The sequence below is a fragment of the Prionailurus bengalensis genome, chromosome A2 (assembly GCF_016509475.1).
Source record: "Prionailurus bengalensis isolate Pbe53 chromosome A2, Fcat_Pben_1.1_paternal_pri, whole genome shotgun sequence".
NCBI lineage: Eukaryota > Metazoa > Chordata > Mammalia > Carnivora > Felidae > Prionailurus > Prionailurus bengalensis.
The window spans coordinates 27045442-27068240 of record NC_057348.1 but is presented as its reverse complement, the minus strand read 5'-3'; the positions used below and the strand labels follow the sequence as shown (position 1 = coordinate 27068240).

The following is a 22799-nucleotide window of genomic DNA, read 5'->3' as shown; positions in this document are numbered from 1 at the left end:
CCTCAGACACTAATGATGATTCCAAGAGTGTGGACTCTGAGTTCTGTTTATAAGGAAGAACTATGATGGAGTGATGATCCTGAGGTTTCTTCCACATTCCTTGTAGCTGCAAGAGAGACAGGGTTGGCCAAGCTTGGGACTAGGGTAGAGTGGAATGAGAGTTAGCTCAAGAGTAGCTGTTGAAACTCTCAAATTCTTCTTGAAGGGGTAGAGTCTTAAGATGTAGGGAAACCAAGAGGGATTTCCAAACTATCTTAATGATGCCCCAGTGTTAGCAAATATGACCTCAACTCATATACTTCCTCATACCCATAACCCTATACAAGTTGTTTATTCCACCCCAGACTAGATTAAGCAAAATGAGAATTGCTTACATTACTGAAAAATCCAAGGGTATATCTGACTTTATCGGCTTGGTTGGACCCAGGGGCACAAAACCATCCAAATCTGTCCCACAGTGGTCTCAAGTGACTTCTTAGAGGTCCTAAAGATACATCTTTCTTCATTCATGTCTAGTAGAAAAAAGACTTCTTGCCCCGCCCCCCCACCAGCATTCCCACCCAACCAAGTATTCACTGTGTCTCACTGGCTCCAATCTGATCACCTGACCTTCTCTAAACAAATCATTGTAACCAGGAAATATGATATGCTAATTGGCTCAGACCTAGGTACATGCTTAACCCAAGTGGCATTGAAACAACACTACCCCATGGGCTGAAAGAAAACTGGGGATATAGTTTTCATGAGAAGGCAAAAGAAGTACTGTGAAGCAAACTTCAAAGAATGTACTTTGACAACCTTCATCAGTAACTCTGTCAAGCACTAAGAATTAGAGAAGCTGACTGATCAACCAGTAACAACTTCCACACCAAACAACCAGCCCCACGTCAGTCTCACCCTCTTCTAAGGCGGAAGTCTTTCTCAACACTGTCCAAAACACATCTTTAAGTAAAAGGAAGAAAAGGAAGCTTGACTTGTTTGCAATGTTTTAGCTGGATAGATTAATTAATCTGTGAAATAAGAGCTGGACATGATTAATACATAAAGCACTAACCCCTGTGATTTCAAAAAGGGCACCCATGGAACTCAGAGCTGTGATCTTGAAAAAAATTTGGTTGCTCACTGAAAAGCTTTCATTGTGGAATAAATAGAAATAAAAAGAGAACTCATACAGAGGTAAAGACTCAAGAAAAGTAATACAACACAGCATATTCAGTAACATTGTTTATATTAAGATAAATCTGCTGGCTAATGCTGCCTGAGCTAGGTGTGGAGGCCTAATGAGCTCGGGCAGCCACCCAAAAGGACCCATCCAGAGAACTCAACAATAGCTAGAGTAGCAAAAGCTCAGCCGGGATTTTCTTTAAAGGGTAAATAGAAAACGGTGGGGCCAGGGGCTAATCATATGGTTGCATAAAATGCTAGCTTTTCCTTAGCACATATTCAGAAAGCACTAAGCAAGTTTTCAACAATGCACACTGAATGTGCAGTTACAAATTAATGGGTAATCACAATAATATGCATATAATCACACAGTGATAGCATGTAATAGCAATGGGGTTAAATTTCCTTCACTGTGGAACTCTCTCTGAAATTCCTTATCTATTAGATCAGCAGAGACAGTATTCTTTTATTATATGTATTGAATGAATAGATGCAGGCATGCATGAAGTAAACTAACTAGTGATTGAACTTAGGAAGTTTTCACACAGGGTTAATTTTCTGTTATGAACTTATGTGTGCAAGAGTTGGAGTGTTTGTTCATTCTTACAAAATAGATTTTTCCCTATAAGCTAATTTCAGATTATGCTACCATGCATTTTTTAGTATGGCTATAATGCCTCTATCAGAGCTATTCTAGTCTCTGCAGGGTCTTCGGACAAGTTAGAGGTATCTCTTAAGGAAAGATGCAGTTCCTTGGGCATGTGACTAGTGAAAAGAGGGAGCCCTTGTATAAAGAAAAGGTGTCCCATGGAAGACTTGGGAAACTGGTGGGGGACTGGGCTGGATTTCTACCCTCACTACCTCATCTTTGTTTAAAGCGTAAGTGGCACAACTTTAACTCAGCCTAATGCAGAATGATCATAAAGAAAGAAGTAAAAATCATAACTTTCTTGCTTTTCTGTTTTATAAAGTCATTTCTCTCAGGCCAGATTCTATTAAGAAATTATATAATCAATAGTTGTAAAAAGTAACTAATAGAATGTATTTAAATGTTAAAAACTTCAAATTTCCCTCAAATTGTTTTCAACATAATCCTTCCTATCAAATTTGATTTTTCCTGAAGGCCAGCTGAAATAAATTAAGAGCCATACACATACAACACATATTGTATATAGACATATATATGGTCACAAGGACTTTCTATTCTAATCTTACAGAAAATTTTCAAAGTAAAATGTTATTGTTACCTGGTGGTTATTTGTTTTACTTCTTCTTTTGCATCAGTGAAGGTTATTTTTCTTTCTTTCCCCTATGACTTTCCAATGGCTATTGTGATCAACTAAAGTCCCCCATTCTAATTCTAAGAGATGGGATACACTCAGAGCAAGGAAAACAGGGAAACAGTGATAGAGAATGGTAATGGAATCTATTTTATCCTGAAGCAATAAGAAAATGAATTCAATTTGCACAAAAGGATTCTGATTTGCAGCCAAAGGAGTAAAAAGGTCCTTCTGTTTACTTTTCATTAGGAAAGTATACATGCCACATTCTTTCCTGGCTGTCTTCTAGTCATGAAATGAGTTTGCTCCCCCAGCTGTTAAGCTCTGCAAGCTGAGGCTAGTTCTGCATGTCTTTTTAATTTTATTTTAATTCCAGTAGAGTTAACATATAGTGTTATGCTAGCTTCAGGGGTACAATATAGTGATTCAAAATTCCTTACATCACCCAGTGTTCACTGCAAGTGCACTCCCCATCCCCATCACCTATTTCACCCATCCCCTCACCCACTTCCCTTCTGGTAACCATCCAGTTTGTTCTCAATAGTTAAGAGTCTCTTTTTTGACTTCTCTCTCTCTTTTTTTGTTTTTTCCTAAGCTCACCTCTTTTGTTTCTTACATTCCATGTATGAGTGAAATCATGTGGTATTTATCTTTCTCTGACTTATTTCACTTAGCATTATACCCTCTAGCTCCATTTGTTACCAATGGCAAGATTTCATTCTTTTTATGGCTAAATAATATTCCATTGTCTATATATACCACGTCTTCTTAATCCATTCATCTGTCTATGGACACTGGGAGGGAGGTTTCCATAATTTGGCTATTATAAAAAATGCTGCAAATAAGCATAGGGAGGGGTGCATGTATCCCTCTGAATTAGTGTTTTTGTGGGTTTTGGGTAAATACCCAGTAGTGCAATTACTGAATCAGAGAGTAGTTCTATTTCAAACATTTAACTCTATACTGTTTTCCACAGTAGCTGCACATTCCCACCAACAGTGCAAAAATGTTCTTTTTTCTCCATATCCTTGCCAACACTTGTTTCTTGTTAGTTCTGCATGTTGAATTGGAAAGAAGTGGACTGAGCCAGTAAATCAGTTTTGAGCGTCAGTTTTTTAACATCTGACCTTATTCTTGGCAAAAAACTGAGTGAGTTTCCTTAGTGGTAAGATGGGGGACTGAGCTAAATAAGTGATTATACTAATTATAGCAGCTGTCATTTATTAAGAGCCTACTATATACCTAGCACTAGGGTGAGCATTTGCAATATCATTATCTCACCTAACTCTTAGAAGTCCAGTAAATGGAATGATTTTACAGGAGAGAATCTACAGCTTGCATATGTTAAATAACTTATCAGGGTCCTAGAGACATAGTATCAGAGTCAGGATAGGATCAGAGGTCTCACTTAAAAGCCCATTTGGCATATTTACAGACTGAGTGAAAAGCAATCTATGATGTGAAACTCAGAAAAGAGCTACCTGCAGGCTTTCTTTTTGTTTGTTTGTCTGTTTGTTTGTTTGTTTGTTTGTTTGTTTTGAGAGAGAGAGAGAGAGAGCATGAGAGGGAGAGGGGCAGAGAGAGAGGGAGAGAGAGAATCCCATGCAGCCTCTGCACTGTCAGCACAAAGCCCGACACAGGGCTCGAACTCACGAACTGTGAGATCATGACCTGAGTTCAAGTCAAGAGTTGGAGGCTTAACCAACCAAGCCACCCAGGTGTGAAAAACAATCTATGATCTGAATCTCAGACAAGAGCTACCTGCAGCCTTTCTTTTTTTGACATACCTAAGTGTATTAACTCCAGAACCATAAAATGAGTTTCCAAACATGTTAGTGTAAAAGAAACATGACTGTTCTCTTACATGCTAGTGATGACAAATCCATTGCCTTGTCATATCATCATGCATTTACATGCCTAATAGTGCAGATACAGATTTCAGTTTATACAATTCACTTTTCTTAAAAAGTGATATGATACAAAGAAAATGTCAGAGGCTGTGAAGCTAATTCCAACAAATTTCACTCATATGTGGAATTTAAGAAACAAAAGAATTCTAGAAACATTTTTGAAAAATGGTATCATCATGAAACAACTTCAGTAGTTTCTGAAGTGGCTACTCTTAAGTGGGAGATAGTCTTTAAGTGGGTAGGTACACCCATGTTTTTTCAAATCTATCACATGACTTCAAAGACACATGGGTATATTGTGAATGCTTATTTATTCACTCATTCATTCAACAGAATGTAGGGAGTACTTATTGTTCTGGGCACCAGACACACAACAGCAAGCAAGATGGAAACTGTCCCTATCTTCATGGAATATAGATAAAGAGCCAGAGAATTAAAAGCAAATAAATATAAAAATAACTACAGACTGGAGTAGGTGCTATAAAGGAAACAGGATGCCCTTCTAAAGAAAAATAACTTGAGGAGGTAGTTCATCTTAGCTGGGGAAAGCCTGTTTTGAAAATTGAAGGATGAGAAGAAGCCAAACATGAAAAAACCAGGATGGCAAAGGCCTTGAGGCAGGAAAGTTTGTCAAGTTCTAAACACTCTGTGTGTTGGTGCAAAAAAAAAACTATAGATAAATATCCACATCTAACATAACACTTAATGGTGAAACACTGAAAAATTTTCCCTGCATGATCAGGAGGAAGACAGGAATGTCAGCTCTCACCACTTTTATCCAACACATGTTCTTAGGCAAGAAAAAGGATAAAAGACATCCAGATTGAAAAGAAATAAATAAAACCATCTCTGTTTGCAGATGACATGATCATGTACATAGAAAATCATAAGGTGTCCACAAAAAGACTTAGAGCTAATAAATGGATACAGGAAAGTTGCAAGATATAAGATCAACATACAAAAACCAGTTTCTTTCTACCCACTGCAATGAACAATTTGAAAATTAATTAATAAAATTAATAAAACATTCATTTACAAAGCATCAAAAGAAAATATTTAGGAATAAATTTACCAAACAAGTCTAAAACTTATACACTAAAATCTACAAAATATCATCAAAAGTAATTAAAGAAGATCTAAATAAATGAAAAGACATCCCATATTAGAATATATTATTGAAGATGTAGTATTATTAAAATGGAAATAGGGGCACGTGGGTGGCTCAGTCGGTTGAGCGTCCAACTTCAGTTCAGGTCATGATTTTGAGGTCCATGAGTTTGAGCCCTGCATCTGGCTCTGTGCTGACAGCTCAGAGCCTGGAGCCTTCCTCAGATTCTGTGTCTCCCTCTCTCTCTGTCTCTCCCCACTCGTGCTCTATCTCTCTCTGTCTCAAAAATAAACTTAAAAAAAATTTTTTAAATAAAATAAAATGGAAATAGACCCCAGAGTGATGAACAAATTCAAGACAATTCCTATTAAAATCTTAGATGACTTTTTTGCAGAAATTGACAAGTTGATCTTATAATTTATATGGAAATGCAAGAAAATTAGAATATCCAAAACAATCTTTAAAAAAAGAACAAAGTAGGATGATGCATACCTTCTCAATTTCAAAACTTACTACAAAGCTACAGTAATCCAGAGTGTGGTACTGATATAAAAATAGACTTATAGATTAATAGAATAGATTTGAGAGCCCAGCAATAAACCATATATCTATGATCAACTGATTTTTGACTATGGTGCCAAGACCACCAAATAGGGAAAGAATAGCCTTTTCAACAATGGTGCTGGGATAACTGGATTACCACATGCAAAAGAGCGAAGTTGGGTCCCTTCCTCATACTATATACAAATATTAACTAAATACGGATCAAAGACCTAATTGTAAGAGCTTAAAAACGAAACTCTTAGAAGAAAACATAGGTTTAAATGTTCATGATCTTGGGTTGAGCAATGGTTTCTTAGATATGAGACCAAAGGCACAAGCCACAAAAGAAAAAAATTGGTTTTCATCAAAATTATGAACATTTGTTATTCAAAGGACATTATCAAGAAAGGAAAAATACAATCCATTGAATGGGGAAAAATGTTTGTAAACCATTCATCTGATAAGAAACTTCTATCTAGAATATATAAATAACTCTCACCATTCATTAAGGAAAAATACAACCCAAATTTTTTAAATGGGCAGAAGTTCTGAAATGATATTTCTCCTAAGAAGATATAAAAAGGCCCAGTAAGCAGATAACATTTCCCATTAGGATGGCCATACTAAAAAGGACAAATGGTAACAAGTATTGGCAAGAATGTGGAGAAACTGGAACCCTCATCCACAGCTGGTAGGAATATAAAATGGCACAGTTGCTTTGGAAAGCAATCTGGCAGTTCCTCAAGATTACAGTAGTCCCCCCACTTGTTCACAGTTTTGCTTCCCACAGTTTCACTTATCTATGGTCAGCTGCAGTCCAGAAACAGATGACCCTCCTGACAAAGCATCAGAAGGTCAACAGTAGCCTAATGTTACATCACAATGCTTATGTCATTCACCTCACTTCATCTTACCACATAGGCATTTATCATCTCTCATCATCACAAGAAGAAAGGTGAGAACAGTACAAGATATTCTGAGAGAGTGACCAGTCAGGTAGCTTTTATTACAGTATGTTGTTATATTTGTTCTATTCTATTATTAGTTATTGTTAATCCCTTACTGTGCCTAATTTATAAATTATGCTTTATCACAGATAAGTATGTAAAGGAAAAAAAACATACTATATATAAAGTTCACCACTATCTGTGGTTTCAGGCATTCGCTAGAAGTCTTGGAACATATCCATGCCCCATGGACAAGGGAGGACTACTGCAACCATAGAGTTACTATATGACCCAGCAATTCTACTCCTAGGTATATATCGAAGGTAAATAAAAACATATGTCCACTTAAAACTTGTACATGAATGTTCATAGCAGCACTATTCACAATAGACAAAAAATGGAGACAACTCAAATATCCATCAACTGATGAATGAATACATAACATGTGATACATCTACACAATGGAGCATTATCCTATAATAAAAAAAAATTTAGTACTGATACACACTACAACATGGATGCACCTTGAAAACATCCTAAGTAAAAGAAGTCAGTCATAAAAATCATTGTTTGATGTCACTTAAATAAAATATCCACAATAGGCAAAACTTGAGAGATAGAAAGTTGATTAGTATTGCCTAGGGCTAAGAGTGTTGGTGGTAAAGAGGATGACCGCTATGGGGTACTGGGTTTTCTTCTGGAGTGACGAAAATGTTCTAAAATTGATTGTCATGAAGGTTGTACAATTCTCTGGCTATATTAAAATCTATCGAATTTACAACTTAGGAGGGTTAATTGTGTGGCATGTAAATTATAATTCTATATTCCTGTAAACAGAAAAAATGCTGAGAGAATAAAAGAGACTAAGGATAGAGATGAAATTGAAGATGTAGGCACATATGACAGCTTGGAGGGCTTTGTTGGACATTTTATGGAACTAGGATTATATACTAAGGGCAGAGGGAAGCCACAGAAGGATTTTAAGGAGAAGAATTATATATATGATTGACAGTTTCAAAAGTTCATTCTGGCTGCCTGGAGTGGGGGCAAAAGTGGAAGCAGGGAGAGCAGTAGAAGGCTATGGCAGCAGCCCAGGTACAACATGATAGTTACTTGAATTAGGAAATGTTACAGAAAATCTGGGGAGAAATGGATTTAAGAGATGTTTGGGAGATAGAACATTTATATATATAATATATACAAATATATATATGTATGTGCATACATATCTATATATCTGTGTATGTACATATAATATATATACTATATGTAATAGTATACATAAATATATACATTATTTATATAATGTGTGTACATATGACAAGTATACATTATATCTATATATGCATAAAACATTTATATATAATATATACACACTATTAAATATTACATATGATATAAATTATACATAAAAGAATTTAAATAAAACCAAAAATTTAAAGGTGAGTGTTGAAAATACTGTTTTTGTTTAAAATTACAACGTTTTATATTTAACTAGGAACTTGGACTAGATAATTTTCTGGAAGTCTCAATTCATTTAATTCTATCATTTTAATAAAGGCAACTTCTATAAAGAATAGCTATATTACTAAAATTTTATCCAGCTTTTAAAATCTGAGATGGAATTAAAATTACACAGATATGAAAAGAATTTGTTAAACTATGAGTCTTAATTTGTTACTTCTTACTGTATATCATAGATGCTCATAGAATTTCAAGATTTGAAGGAATCTCAAAGTCATGTGTTTAATTCAATGGTCCTATCATCCAATGATTACATTTTTTTCTACAACATTCTTGACAAGCAGTCAGCCAGATCTGATATCCTATCAATGCTGAATATTTTTTAACAAAGAGATAATGGAATGTTGACATCTCTGAAGATTCACTTTGGACATTAACATTTTTAGCGGATGCTTTAAAGCATAAACATTTTTTAAGCTTATTTATTTATTCTGAGAGAGAGCAAGAGGGGCAGAGAGAGGAGAGAAAGTCCCAAGCAGGTTCCACACTGTCAATGTGGGGCTCAAACTCACAAACCGTGAGATCATGACCTGAGCCAAAATTAAGAGTCTGACACTTAACCAACTGAGCCACCCACACTCCCCAAAACATAAACATTTTGAAACCATACCTATAGGACAATACTATAAAGAAATTATTGTTTAAATAAATTATACCTTTACAAATAATTTTGTGTTAACAAATGTTCATTTTTTTCTTTACATGTAAAAAAAGTAAACTGTTTCAATGAAGTCAGTATCAGTTTCTTCTCCATTAGATAAACTGATTATCCATGGAAAATTTATATATGGTTATAAGCAAAACTTTACTACTGAGTTTATACCAAAATGAATGAATCAGATATCTAGCAACTACAGCAACAGCAAATTTATCTGGCAAAGTTGAGGAATGAATTATGCCATGCAAACGAATTTTACAAATAAACTCCTGTTGTAATCAATTCATGGAGATTTTTTATCTTAAACCATTTCACTGAAATCTCTCTAAATCTGCCTAAGGTGTTATGAACTTCAGTATCATAGCAAATAGGTGAACTTAATTTAAAAGTAGTTGATGAAATAGCTGGGGCACCTGGGTGGCTCAGTCAGTTAAGCGTCTGACTTCCGCGCAGGTCATGATCTCCTGGTTCATGAGTTTGAGCCCCACGTTGGACTCTGCTGACAACTCAGAACCTGGAGCCTGCTTCAGATTCCATCTCCCTCCCTCTCTGACCCTCCCCCATGCACGCTTTATCTCTCTCTGTCTCTCAGAAATGAATAACTGTTAAAAAAATTTTAAGTAGTTGATGAATTAGGATCATAATTTTTCAAATTTCATATAATGATGCTAGTGAAGTGAATAAGTGTTGGCTTGCCCACCCACTAAATGTTTCCCTTGACAACAAGCCTGGTGGACTTTATTGCCACACTAGGTACACTGTAGAAGTGATCTCGTTTTTTTTTTTAAAAACCTTAGGGAAAAAACTTTTGTGCCCAGTTATTTCAAAAATCTTCATCCTGTTTTACTCTTTAAGCATAGTCAGTCCCCTCAGGTTCATTGCAAAAATATCCTATCTATAAAAAGGACATCTCGCTTGCACTGGGGGTTCTCCCTTGAATCACACAAGGCTTTTAGTTGCAAGCAATGGAGACCAACTTTAGCCAATTAATGAGAAGCAGGTCATTAAAGAGATTTGTGGAAGCTCACAGAACTGCTAGGAGGACAGTGACTAGGACTAACTTAAGACTAAGATTCTAGCATAAAGGACCACTCTGCGAAACTGACAGAATGAAAGACTGCCACTGCCACTGCTGCCCTACCAATGTCATTCTCATACTCCGATATTCTCATACTTTCCTGGCAGAGCAGGGTTTTTTATATTTTGATATCACAGTATCAAGCATATGGTAAATATTCAACACATGTTTATTCATTCAACCATTCTGTATTGGACACCTATTGCATTTCTTGAACTAAAATATCCTTATGTATATGAGGTGGTTCTACATATTTTCTCAATATATATACTACATGTTTAAGCACAAAGTACTATATTGACACAAGTGGTGTAGAGCTCTCATGTTCCTTATGAACAAAACTGAATTTGACACCAAGTAACCCAGCCTGAAATCAATGTACATCTGGATTGCATGCCTTAGCTATAGTTTAAAATTAATTGCCTCAGGGAGTAGAAAAAAAATTAAATGTGGATTACTGTAAGGCCCACTTTAAACTAGTAAGGTAATTATTGTTAAGTGCCCTATACCTGGTATGCATGAGATGTTGAACTCAGACTGAAAGAGTTGGTGCATAGCTATATTTTATGCTTGGTTAATGCTAAACTCAGTTAACTGTTCTGGGTAAAAATGAATGTACACATGTTGATATTCATTTCTTTTCACTTTGAACTTGAGCTGTTTATTTAAAAGTATTATTATTTTACAAACAATGAAGGCTTATAATCTTCATACATATCAATGACTCAGATCCAAATCAGATTCCTAAATGGACTCAGGTATGAGCCACCTGGAGGCCTGTCTAGAAAATGAATACCTAAGTGAGAAACCTAGAAACAAGAGCTCAGTCAGATCAAATTAGCTGCTGCTACAGCGGAATAAAAGGCAAATCATTATTCTGTCTCCATTAATGCTCTTGTCCTCTGCCTATGGCTTTCTGGCCAAATTCCTGACCTTGCTATAAAATGTAGGAGAACACTTTTTTTTCCCTCAGATTCTAGTATGTCTCAGCACAGCAATGCCTGGTTCATCATGCTTTCAGACTCAAGTGAAACAAAACTATTAGGTTGAATAACATGAAAGTAATGTTTTTGTAGATTCAAAATGGCCAATTATCAGTAATTTCATATGGCTCAATCTAGCATTTACACTTCAGATCCACAGGACTTGATCACTGCTAGTATTTCATAAAGTTCTAATTATCATGCTTGACACTGGGTCATAGAAGTGTACTTTCAATAATTGAAAAATTAAGGCCAGGAAAGTTAAAGTACCTGGTTAGGTTAAAGTAAGACAAGAACTCAAGTCTTTGACAGCCCTTTCCATGAGCTTTCCATGCTATGATCTTTATGGCAAAATTCATAACACTTTGGTTTCACCAACACTATGTTATTTAAATTTTGAATAACTTGTCAACATTTTTTGAAAAATAATTGACAAAATATTATATTAGCTTCAGGTGTATAACATACTGATTTGATATTTATATATATTACAAAATAGTCATCACAAGTCTAGTTACCATCTGTCACCATAGAAAGTTGTTACAATATTACTGACTATATTCCCTAGGCTGTATAGTACATCCCCACATCTTATTTATACTATAGCTGGAAGATGGCACCTCTTAATCTCATTCACCTATTTTGTCCACCTCCCTCATCCCATCCCCTCTGGCAGTCATCACACATACACACAAACACACAAACACACACCGTATATTCTTTATCCATTCATCTATCAATGGACATTTAAGTTGCTTCCATTTCATGGCTATTGGAAATAATGCTGCAATAAACATAGGGATGTGTATTTTTTTTGGACTGGTGTTTTCACTTTCACTGGATAAATACCTACAAGTGGAATTGCTGGGTCATATGTTAGTTTTATTTTTAATTTTCTGAGGAAATTCCATACTGATTTACATAGTGGCTGCTCCAACTTATATTCCCACCAACAGTGCACGAGGGTTCCCTTTTCTCTACATCTTCATCAACACTTGTTCTTTCTTCTCTTTTGCAAACTAGCCATTCTGATAGTTGTTAAGTGATAACTCATGGTGGTTTTAATTTGCATTTCCCTGATGGCTAACTGTGTTGAGCCCCTTTTCATGTGTCTTTTGGCTCTCTATGTCTTCTGTGAAGAATGCCTATTTAATTCTTCTGCCCATTTTTAAATCAGATATCTTTAAATTGAGTTTTAAGAGTTCTTTATATATTTTGGATGTTAACCCCTATCAGATAGATCGTTTTTGGATATCTTCCCGCATTCACTAAGTTGCCTTTTCATTTTGTTGATGGTTTCCTTCGATATACAAAAGCATTTTTAGTTTGATGTAACTCCGTTTATATTTGCTTTTGTTGTCTTTGGTCACAGATCCAAAATAATGTCACTAAGACCCATCTCAAAGAACTACTGCCTATGTTTTCTTGTAGGAGTTTTATGATTTTAGGTTTTATAGTTAAGTCTTCAATCCATTTTGAGTTTATTTTTGTATATGGTAAAAAAAAAAATGGTCCAGTTTCATTCTTTTGCATGTAGCTTCCCAGTTTTCTCAACACCACATGGAAATCTTTATCTCCCCTTCAATTCTGAATGATAACCTTGCTGTGTAGACTATCCTTGACTGTAAGTTTTTTTCTTTTCAGCACTTTGAATATACCATGCCACTCCCTTTTGGCCTGCAAAGTTTCTCCTGAAAAATCAGCTGACAGTTTCACAGTGGTTCCCTCACAGGTAACTTTTCTCTGGTTGCTTTTCTCTTGCTGTTTTGAAGATTCTTTATCTTTAATTTTTGACATTTTCATTGTAATGTGTCTTGGTATGTATCTCTATGAGTTCTTGTTTGAGACTGTGTTAATTCTGGGACTGGATATCTGTTTCCAGATTAGGGAAGTTTTCAGCTATTATTTCTTCAAATAAGTTTCCTCCTGCCCCTTTGTCTCTCTCTTGTCCTTCCAGGACCCCTATTAGTGTGACTGATGTTGTCCCAGAGGTCGCTTAAACTATCTCGTTGTTTCTTTTTGCAGTTCAGTTTGGGTGCTTTCCACTAGCCTGTTTTCCAGTTCACTGATAGATAAATCTGCTATTTATTCCCTGTACTGTATATTTCATTTCTGTTTTTTATTCTTCAGTTCTGATTGATACTTTCTTATATTTTCTATCTCTGTTATAGTTCTGTGTTCATCCATTCTCCCAAGTTTGGTAAGCATATTTATGATCATTACTTTTAACTTATTATTGGGTAGATTACTCTTCTATTTAATTTAGTTCTTCTTCTGAGATTTTGTCTTGTTCTCTCATTTGGAACATATTCCTCAGTCTCATTTTGCCTACTTTCTGTGCTTGTTTCTGTTTTAGGTAGTTTTCCCAGTCTTTTATGTTTTTTAGTTTTCCCAGTGTTGAAGGAGTGATCTTATGTAGGTGATGTCCTGTGGGGCCCAGAAACACAATCACTACTGGCTATCAGAGTCAGGCACTTCAGGGCTGTTCCCTGTGTGGGCTGTGTTCACCCTCCTGTTGTGGCAGAGCTGTAACTGCTGTGGGCATGTTGGTGTGTAGGGCTGGCTTTCACTGAGGCTGCTGTGAGTCTTGGCCATGACTGCCACGGATGTGCTGGTGGGCAGGGTTACTGTTCTGTCAGCTGCAAGGCCTGACAAGACATATGGTTGGGCAGGTTCTCAGTGGGGCACATTCCCTGACATAGTAGTCTAGAGGGTAGATTCCAAAATGGTGTTCAACAGCACTGGGATCAGCACAGCAGAATGAGCTGGCAAATGTGGCTGCCACTAGTGTCTCAGTTCCCAGAGGCCCAGCTGCCAGCCTGTTGGCATGCCAAGATTAATAAGCAGGTTTCCTTTACCACTGGTCTTTGGTTTTTTTAATCTGGTGTTTTTGTGCTGGTTTCTAAGTTGAGTGAGTCTGTATACTGCACCTTTAAGAGTGGGTTTTCTTATCTGTATAGTTCTATAGTTTTCCTGGACATACTCTCTGTTGCTTTTCTTTTTTTTTTTTTTAAGTTTATTTATTTACTTGGAGAGTGAGAGAGAGAGAATATCCCATGCAGCCTCCATACTGTCAGTGCAGAGCCCAAAGTAGGACTCTGTCTCATGAACTGTGAGATCATGACCTGAGCCAAAACCAAGAATCAGATGTTTAACTGACTGAGCCACCCAGGCGCCCCTCTCTGTTGCTTCTCAAAGCCAGATGTTTTAGGAGTTTATTTCTCTTGTGCAGGATCTAAGGGTTGGAGTGCCTGATATGGAGCTCAAATCTAACTCAGGGAAAAGTGTGTCCTTTTGATATCCCTCCAGACCACAGAGCACCATGCCTGGGGTGTGGTTTTTTCCCTTAGTGAGACCATGTCTCTGCCTCTCCTGCTCATCTTGGTGCTGTCCCTTGTGTAGACTCTGTTTATCCAGTTTTCAGGCCTCCTTTGGTGATAATTGTCTCAAACGTAGTTGTGGGTGGTGTATTCAGGGGAGCAGGTAAGCTCAGGATCTTCCTACACTTCTGTCTTGAACCCACGCTCCCCAGCCAATATATTTAAAATGTGAGATATCACATCAAAAGCTGGATTGTCAGTTTCTCTCTAAAAATGGAGACATTTTGGGGAGCCTGGGTGGCTCAAGTGGTTTAGCATTCAACTCTTGATTTCGTCTCAATCCACGATCTCACCATTAGTGAGATCAAGCCCTATGTCAGGCTCTGTGCAGACAGCATGGAGCCTGCTTGGGATTCATTCTCTCTCTCTCTCTCTCTCTCTCTCTCTCTCTCTCTCTCTCTCTCCCTCTCTCTCTCTCTCCCTCTCTCTTTGCCTCTCCCTCCCCCAAATAAATAACCCTTAAAAAAAAGAAATTACAGATTTAAATGACATCTCTATGCAGTAACCCCCAGATACATGTGTCCAATCATATGATCTGTCTTTTGAGCTCCAGATTAAATATATAACTGCCTACTTGATATTCTACTGGGCTGATGAATAGGATCACAAATTCAACCTTTTCAAAATAGGAAAAACTTGTATTTTCCTTACCAAATTTGTTTCTCCTCCAATATTCCCCATCTTAGTAAATGAAACCACCAACCTCCCAGTTCTTGGCATCAAATACTTAAAAGTCCTCTTTGATTTATATTATCTCCTCATCCCTTTAACCCATTAAGAAGTATTATTAACTCTAACTTTTAAAGAAAAATATCAAATCTACTCATCTTTTTCCATCTTTATTGCTATTATCATGGTCCAAGATACTACCATCTCTTTTCCTGACTATTGCAAAAGGCTTTCGTCTTTTTGCTTTAACTTTGCATTCAATCTCCCTCTCCATTCCAGTTTCCATTGAGCAGCCTAACTGACCTATCTGAAATATAAATGAGATTATGTTACTGCCATGCTTAAAAACTTTACAGTGCCCCTCTGTTGCAATTAGACCAAAATGCATACTATTTATTATGACCTATGAAATACGACTCCCGCATCATCACATTCCAAGTACATTGGCTACTATATTCTCAGAAACAGTCCAGGCACAATTACCCTTAGAGGTCTTTTATAGTCTTGTGACCTAAAATGCTCTTTTCTCAAATCCTCATGTGATTGGGTGTTTGTTTTTATCATTCAGATCTTAGCTCACCTACTACCTCCCCAGAGGAGACTACCTATAGAACAGTCTACATCAAGTTCGTTGACCACTCTTTCTTGTATGATATCCTATCTTGTGAAATTACTGTTTCTTTGTTTATTTTTTTCTTTCCTCATGTGGAGTTAACTGGTATAATCCCAGCATCTAGCCTAGCACTAGGTAAGAATAAGTACTTAATAGATATTTGCTGAATCAATGCGTAGGTCCATGAATGAGTAAATAAGACCAACTATATCTCAGAGGAACTAAATAGGAATATTAAGTATTATAAATTATTTAATAAACCATACAAATTACTATTCTCTCCAGAAGTACAATGCTTTGTTTTTAAAATGATTATCTCCATAAGCTACTTTAGATTAAAATATTTCAATTCAGAAATTCAGAGAAAACACAAATCTTCACTGTCAAACAGTATCTGGGTCCTGGAAAGTAACTTTAGAGAAAATTTAGAGGAGACAACAACTACATGAAACTATATGAATTATAAAGTAATTGACAAAATGAAGACCTAAAAAGACTTAGAAAATGGTAGCACCTAGTGGAACTTTTGGAGTATTTTGGTAGTGTTTGTTTGTTTGTTTGTTTGTTTGTTTTGCTGTGACTTTCATTTTTCAAGATCTTCAGACAGCATCAGACTCTGTGCATATGTGTGGTTCCTAAATGACAAAGGTTCCATGGTCACCATTGAATCTGACTACCAAAGACAGAAATGAAAGCACCAAAAGAGAAATTATTTTAAGTCATTTTGGTGTCACCTCATTGTTGTGATCCTTTTAAATTGGCAGCAAAACCCAAGATCCCTTTCAATAATTGTTCTGTCCTCATCCCCTTGCTGTGTTTTGGCACATTACTATGTGATTATTAAAAACAAAAAAAAGACAACATATATACATAGATATAGATATATATATATATAGATATATATATAGATATCTATATATATATATATCACAAAATTCACCCTTTTCAAGTGAACAATTTAAGTAATTTTTGGCAAATTTACTGAGTGGTGCAATCTTCACCATTAATAATTTTTAGAACAACTGGATCCCCCCAATAAGATCCCTCAAACCCATTGATACTAAATCCAGATTCCTACTCCTAGACACAGGTAATCACTAATCTACTTTCTATCTCTATGAATTTGCTTTCCCTAGACATATCCTATAAATAGTATCATACAATATGTGTTCACAATCACACAATATGTGTTCCCTTCACTTTGCATTCTTTCTGAAGTTTATCTATAATGTAGACTGTGTAAGTAGTATGTTATTTTTATTGCTGAATAATATTCAATTACATGGATATAATATAGTGAATGGACAATTGAGTTGTTTCCAGTTCTTGGCTATTATAAATAATGCTATTATGAACATTCACATGCAAGTTTTGGTGTGGGCTTATGTTTTCATTTCTCTTCAATAGATACCCAGGAGCTGATCTGCTGGTTTATCTGGTAGTTTTAACTTTTTGAAAAACTTTCAAACTATTTTCAAAAGTGGCTACAAAATTTTACATTCCCACCAGCAATGTATAAGTGTTCCCATTTCTCTACATCCTCACAAACATTTGTTTTCTTAGTTATTATAGCTAGTGTAGTGGGTGTGAAATAGTGTCTCATTGTGGTTTTAATTTCCATTTCCCTAATAACTAATGCTATTGAGCATCTTTTCACATGTTCAATAGCCATTTCTATATATTTTTTGTAAAATGTCTTTCATATCTTTAACTCATTTTTTTTATTGAGCTGTTTGTATTATTATTGAGTTTTAAGGGTTCTTGGAAGGTGCAAGACCTTTATCAGATATGTGTTTCCTCAGTCTATTATTTTTTCATTTTCTTTTTTTTTTAAGTTTATTTATTATTTATTTTGAGAGAGGGCATGAGCGGGGGTTGGGAGGCAGAGAGAGAAAAGGAGAGAGAGAATCCTAAGCAGGCTCCACATTCAGTGCAGAACCGGATGTGGGCTCACTCCCACAGCCATCAGATCATGATCTGAGCCAAAATCAAGAGCTGGTTGCTTGCTTAACTGACTGAACCAACTAGGTGTCCCAATTTTTTCATTTTCTTAATGGTGACTTTTGAAATGCAAAAGTTTTGGATTTTGATGTTCAATGTATTAATTTATTTCTTTTACAGGCTGTGCAAAGAAATAGCTAAGAACTCCTTGCCTAACCCAAGGTCTCAAAGATTTCCTACTATGTTTTATTCTAAAAGTTTTATTGTTTTAGCTTACATTTAAGACTATTATTTTTATGTATAGTGTGAAATGAGAGTATAAGTTCATGTCTTTGCATGTAGGTATCCAATTGTCCCAAATTCATTTGTTGAAAAGATTATACTTTCCCCAATGAATGTCCTCAGCATATTTCTCAAAAACCAATTGGCTATGAATATACACATTTATTTCTAGACTCTCAATTGTGCTCCATTCATCTATATGTTTACCCTTATGTCAGTGCCACACTGTCCTGATAACTATATTTATAGTAAGTTCTGAAATTGAAAAGTGAAAGTCCTCCAATTTTCAAAATGGTTTTGGCTATTGTAAATGTTTTGCATTTCCTACAAATTTTAGAATCTGCTTGTCAACTTATACAAAAAGGCACCAAAAATTCTGACAGGGATTACATTGAATCTATGCTCAAGTAGTGGAAAATTTTCACCTTAAACATATTGAACCTTCCAATCTATGAATATGGAATGTCTTTCCATTGATTTAGATCTTCTTTGTTCTCAATAAATTTTTTAAATTTTCAGTATAATAGTCTTGTATTTTTTTTATTAAACTTATTCCAAAAGTATTTAATTCTTTTTGTTGATATATTGAATAGAATAATATTTTCCATTTTCTGATTTATCATTGTATAGAAATACAATTGAATTTTTTTTCAGCTGGCACACATAGCTTTGAATCTTTTGTTTTATAGGTATATAATTCACACACCATAAAAACTATCCTTTTAAAATGTATAATCCCAAGGTTTCAGTATATTCATAGAGTTGCACAATCATCATCACTATCTAATTCCAGAATACTTTCATCACCCCCAAAAGAAACACTGTGCCCATTAGCAGACATTCCTCATTTCTCCTTATCCTCAGCCTCTGGCAATCACTAATATTTGTCTCTATATACTTGTCTATTTAATATAAATGGAATCATACACTATGTGGTCTTTTGTGTCTGGCTTCTTTCACTTAGCATGTTCTTAAAGTTCATCCATGTTGTAGTATATATCCATATCGCATGGTTTCCACTTTTTGAGTATTATAAATAATACTACTATGAACCTTCACATACAAGTTTTTGTGTAGATACATACTCTCATTTCTCTTGGGAATATACCTATAAGTAGAAAATCTAGGTCATATGGTAACTCTACATTTAATCTCTAGAGGAACTGCCAAACTTTTTCAAAGTAGTTGCACCATTTTACATTTCCGTCATCGGTGTATAAGGATTGAAATTTCTCCACATCCTCACCAACATTTTTCTTTTTTAAATTATAGCCATTTTAGTAGGTGTGAACTGGTATATCATCATGGGTTTAATTTTTATCCAGTGGCTAAGGATGTTGAACATCTTTTCATATGCATATTAGTTTTTATATATCTTATTTGGAGAAATGTTTATTCAGAGCCTTTGCTCACTTTTAAATTGGGTTATGTGTCTTTTTATCATTGATTAGCAATTGCGTTTTATAATCTGGATACAAGTCTTTTATCATATAAATATTTTATAAATATTTTCTCCCATTCTTTCAATTTTTCATTTTCTTGAGTATGTCCTTTTAAGCAGTTTGTTTTTTCAATTTGATGATCTAATTATCTTTTGTGTGTGTGTGGCTTGTACTTTTGGTGATGTATCTAACCAATCATTTCTTAGTCCAAGGTCCTGATGATTGATACATATGATTTCTTCTAAAAGTTTTATGGTTTTAACCATTACATTTAGGTCTTTGACCCACTGTGAGTTAATTTTTGAATATGGGGTGAAAGAGAAATACAATTTTATTCTTTAGCATGTGGATATCCAGTAGCCCCAGAGCCATCTGCTCCAAAGATTATTGTTTCCCTATTGAATGATCTTTGCATCATTAGAACCAATATCATGAGTCTTAAATAATAAAACATCAAGTTATGATGCCATAATGGTAATAGTATATCCATTTGTTTCTGTAGTTAAAGTTTTTAAGTTGTCTTTTCATATTTAAAATAATACTTGAAAAGAATTTCAGAGGCAGTTTCCATTTTAGAGTATCTTAAGAATCAGCCTGATGCAGTTGTAGTCCAACTTGAAGAAACTGCTTTGTCAGTATTCTATTTATTCAGACAACTATGATACTAGATTTTTATAAATTGTAATGTTTTCTGCGGCATGTAAGAGAAACATCAATCACACTGGCTTAAATAAAAATATATTTCATTGTCCCTGAAAAGGAATCACATCCATGCTTTATAGAGAAACTATCATAATATCTTGAATTTTGAGTCTGATAGTACAATTGGATGAGACTATTGAGTTGTCTACCTTGGATACAGAATGAGTATATTTTACATGCGAAAGGGAAGGAAATGAATATTTGTGACCAAGAAGGTCGAGTATGGTGAATTATATTTTATTATTGTTCAAAATATTTGGCGCTTCTTCATGACATCATGCTTTGCATATGATTTCCTTAGGCCAATAAAATGGGAGAAGCCAGATATGCCACTTCCAAGCAGAAGCTTCAAGAGCCATTGTATGATTCCAATACATTCTTCATTTTCTTTTACCATGAGACTGGCAATGTTCCAGGTAGAGGCTGCTCTCTCAGCATGGGTTCCAGAATGAAGACAACATCAAACTGAGTTACAGTTGACCAATACAAGATGAGTTAAAAGACCAGGAAACAAACTTTGTTGTTTTAAGCTTCTGAGATTTGGGGATTATTTTCTTATGGCAGCATAGACTCAGTTAATGAAAATGATGACTATTTTACAATTATTTCAGAACTTTTGATTTTTTAAGTATGTCTAAGGAGGCCATAATATACAAAGGAAAACTTGTTTTCTTACACTTAATTTCAAGTTCTAAAAAATTATTTTAAAATACTTGTTTTAAAAGGCCTGGGGGGTGCTTGGGTGGCTCAGTGGGTTAACTGTTTGACTTTTGATTTTGGCTCAGGTCATGATCTCATGGTTGTGAGATAGAGCCCCACAATGGGCTCCACACTGGGTGTAGAGCCTACTTATGATTCTCTCTCCCTCTTCCCCTGCCCCTCCTTCACTCACTTGCTCTCACACACACACATGCACATGTGCACAGGTGCATGTGCACGCTCTCTTAAAAACAAAAAACAAACAACAACAACAACAAAAAAAAAAAACTGGGGTGCCTGGATGGCTCAGTCTGTTGAGCATCCAACTTCAGCTCAGGTCATGATCTCATGATTCATGAGTTCAAGCCCCATGTCAGGATCTGTGCTGACAGCTCAGAGCCTGCAGCCTGCTTTGGATTCTGTGTTTCCCTCTCTCTCTCGGCCCCTCCCCTGCTCATGCTCTGTCTCTCTCTCTCAAAATAAATAAGCATTAAAAAAATTTTAATAAAAAAATAAAATAAATTTAAAAAGAGAGAGAGAGAGAGAGAGAGAGACAAGGCCTGATACAACCTTTATCTGCCAATCTAAATCCATATAAATTTGTATCATCTTTCCTACTTAAAAAAATTTATAAGGCTCTAACATCTGAATAAATGATGTTAAATATTAAACTAGAAAACTTGAAGTTTCCAATACACTCAGAGAGTTAAAATTTGTATTATAACACGCAAGACTTTTATACTATACTTATTCATATTTACATAAGTGTTCTCAAATTAAAATGATTTGTTACAAACAAAGAGCCAAAATGCACCCAGGGGTTTCCTACATGGTTACATGGAAATGATTCTTAATTTCATACATTGAATATTTTTTATACACCATGAATCTTCTAAATTAGAGCCATTCAGTTTTCAGCATGTTGCAGCTAAGTTCAACTATTGGAAATAAAAAGAGGAGATGAGTTACCTATAGCAGTCTACATTTTGATTGAAGATGGCAACACAAGGAAGTGGTTTGTTTGAGCAGTAACAGCATATTTATTGGTATATTCCAACCTGAAATAAAATTAAAATGTGTAAATTTCATATTTTATTATATTAACATTATTTATGACAGTAAATATTAAAATTTTCACCTAAGATTATATGTTACAGTTTTAAAGAAAATCATAATTCCAACAGTGATTCTACTATTTATAAACAGGATTGTTTTCTGGCAAACTAAAGAACAATTTCCTAAACAAGTAAATAAACAGAAAACAAAGCTGCTAAAGTCCCTTTGCAGAATTATATTTTTCTATTTAGCATTTATATTTTAGCTTAAAGGAATTAGAAGTAATATTGTGAAAAATATAAGGATTGGAAAAATCCCAAACAAGCCAACCAAGGAGATAAACAAATAGGACAAAGAAGTGGGGAGAGAAAACTAAAAAGCTAAAACAATTCAATAAGTATTAAGTAACTTAATTCTAATTCCATATCAGGAGCGTGCCAGATTCCCTAAGCAATATTACACAAAGATTAAATTTTTGTTCTGTAGAAATGAGTCCTATTTTCAATAGAACCATTTTATTATCTAAATATAGCTCTAATTAATTTAAATTTAGCTAAGTGCATTATCCATGATTACCCATTCAAAAGATTATCTTTAGCAACCTGTCAGGCCAACAGAGAAAGCATAGGATTGGGGAAAGACCAAAGATAGCAGTGAAGGATGTTACCAGTGCTGTGCATTTCCTACCATGCACCCCCGAAAATACAGCATGGTATCACTCAAACTTCTTCAGATCTGGATGATAGAATATCTCTTAAATAATGCTGCTTTGTAATTTTAGATATACAAAATAAAGCCAATTGATGACAGCAGTAGTCAA

At 35.3% G+C, this 22799-nt stretch overlaps 1 long non-coding RNA gene across 1 annotated transcript in view; it reads right to left on the bottom strand.

Moving 5' to 3' along the window:
- LOC122487382 overlaps nt 1-22799 on the bottom strand; it is a 58896-nt gene that overhangs the window by 16448 nt on the left and 19649 nt on the right. The window contains exon 2 of the long non-coding RNA XR_006298362.1: nt 21893-21981. This is a non-coding gene — a long non-coding RNA (uncharacterized LOC122487382). The remainder of the gene's footprint in view (nt 1-21892; nt 21982-22799) is intronic.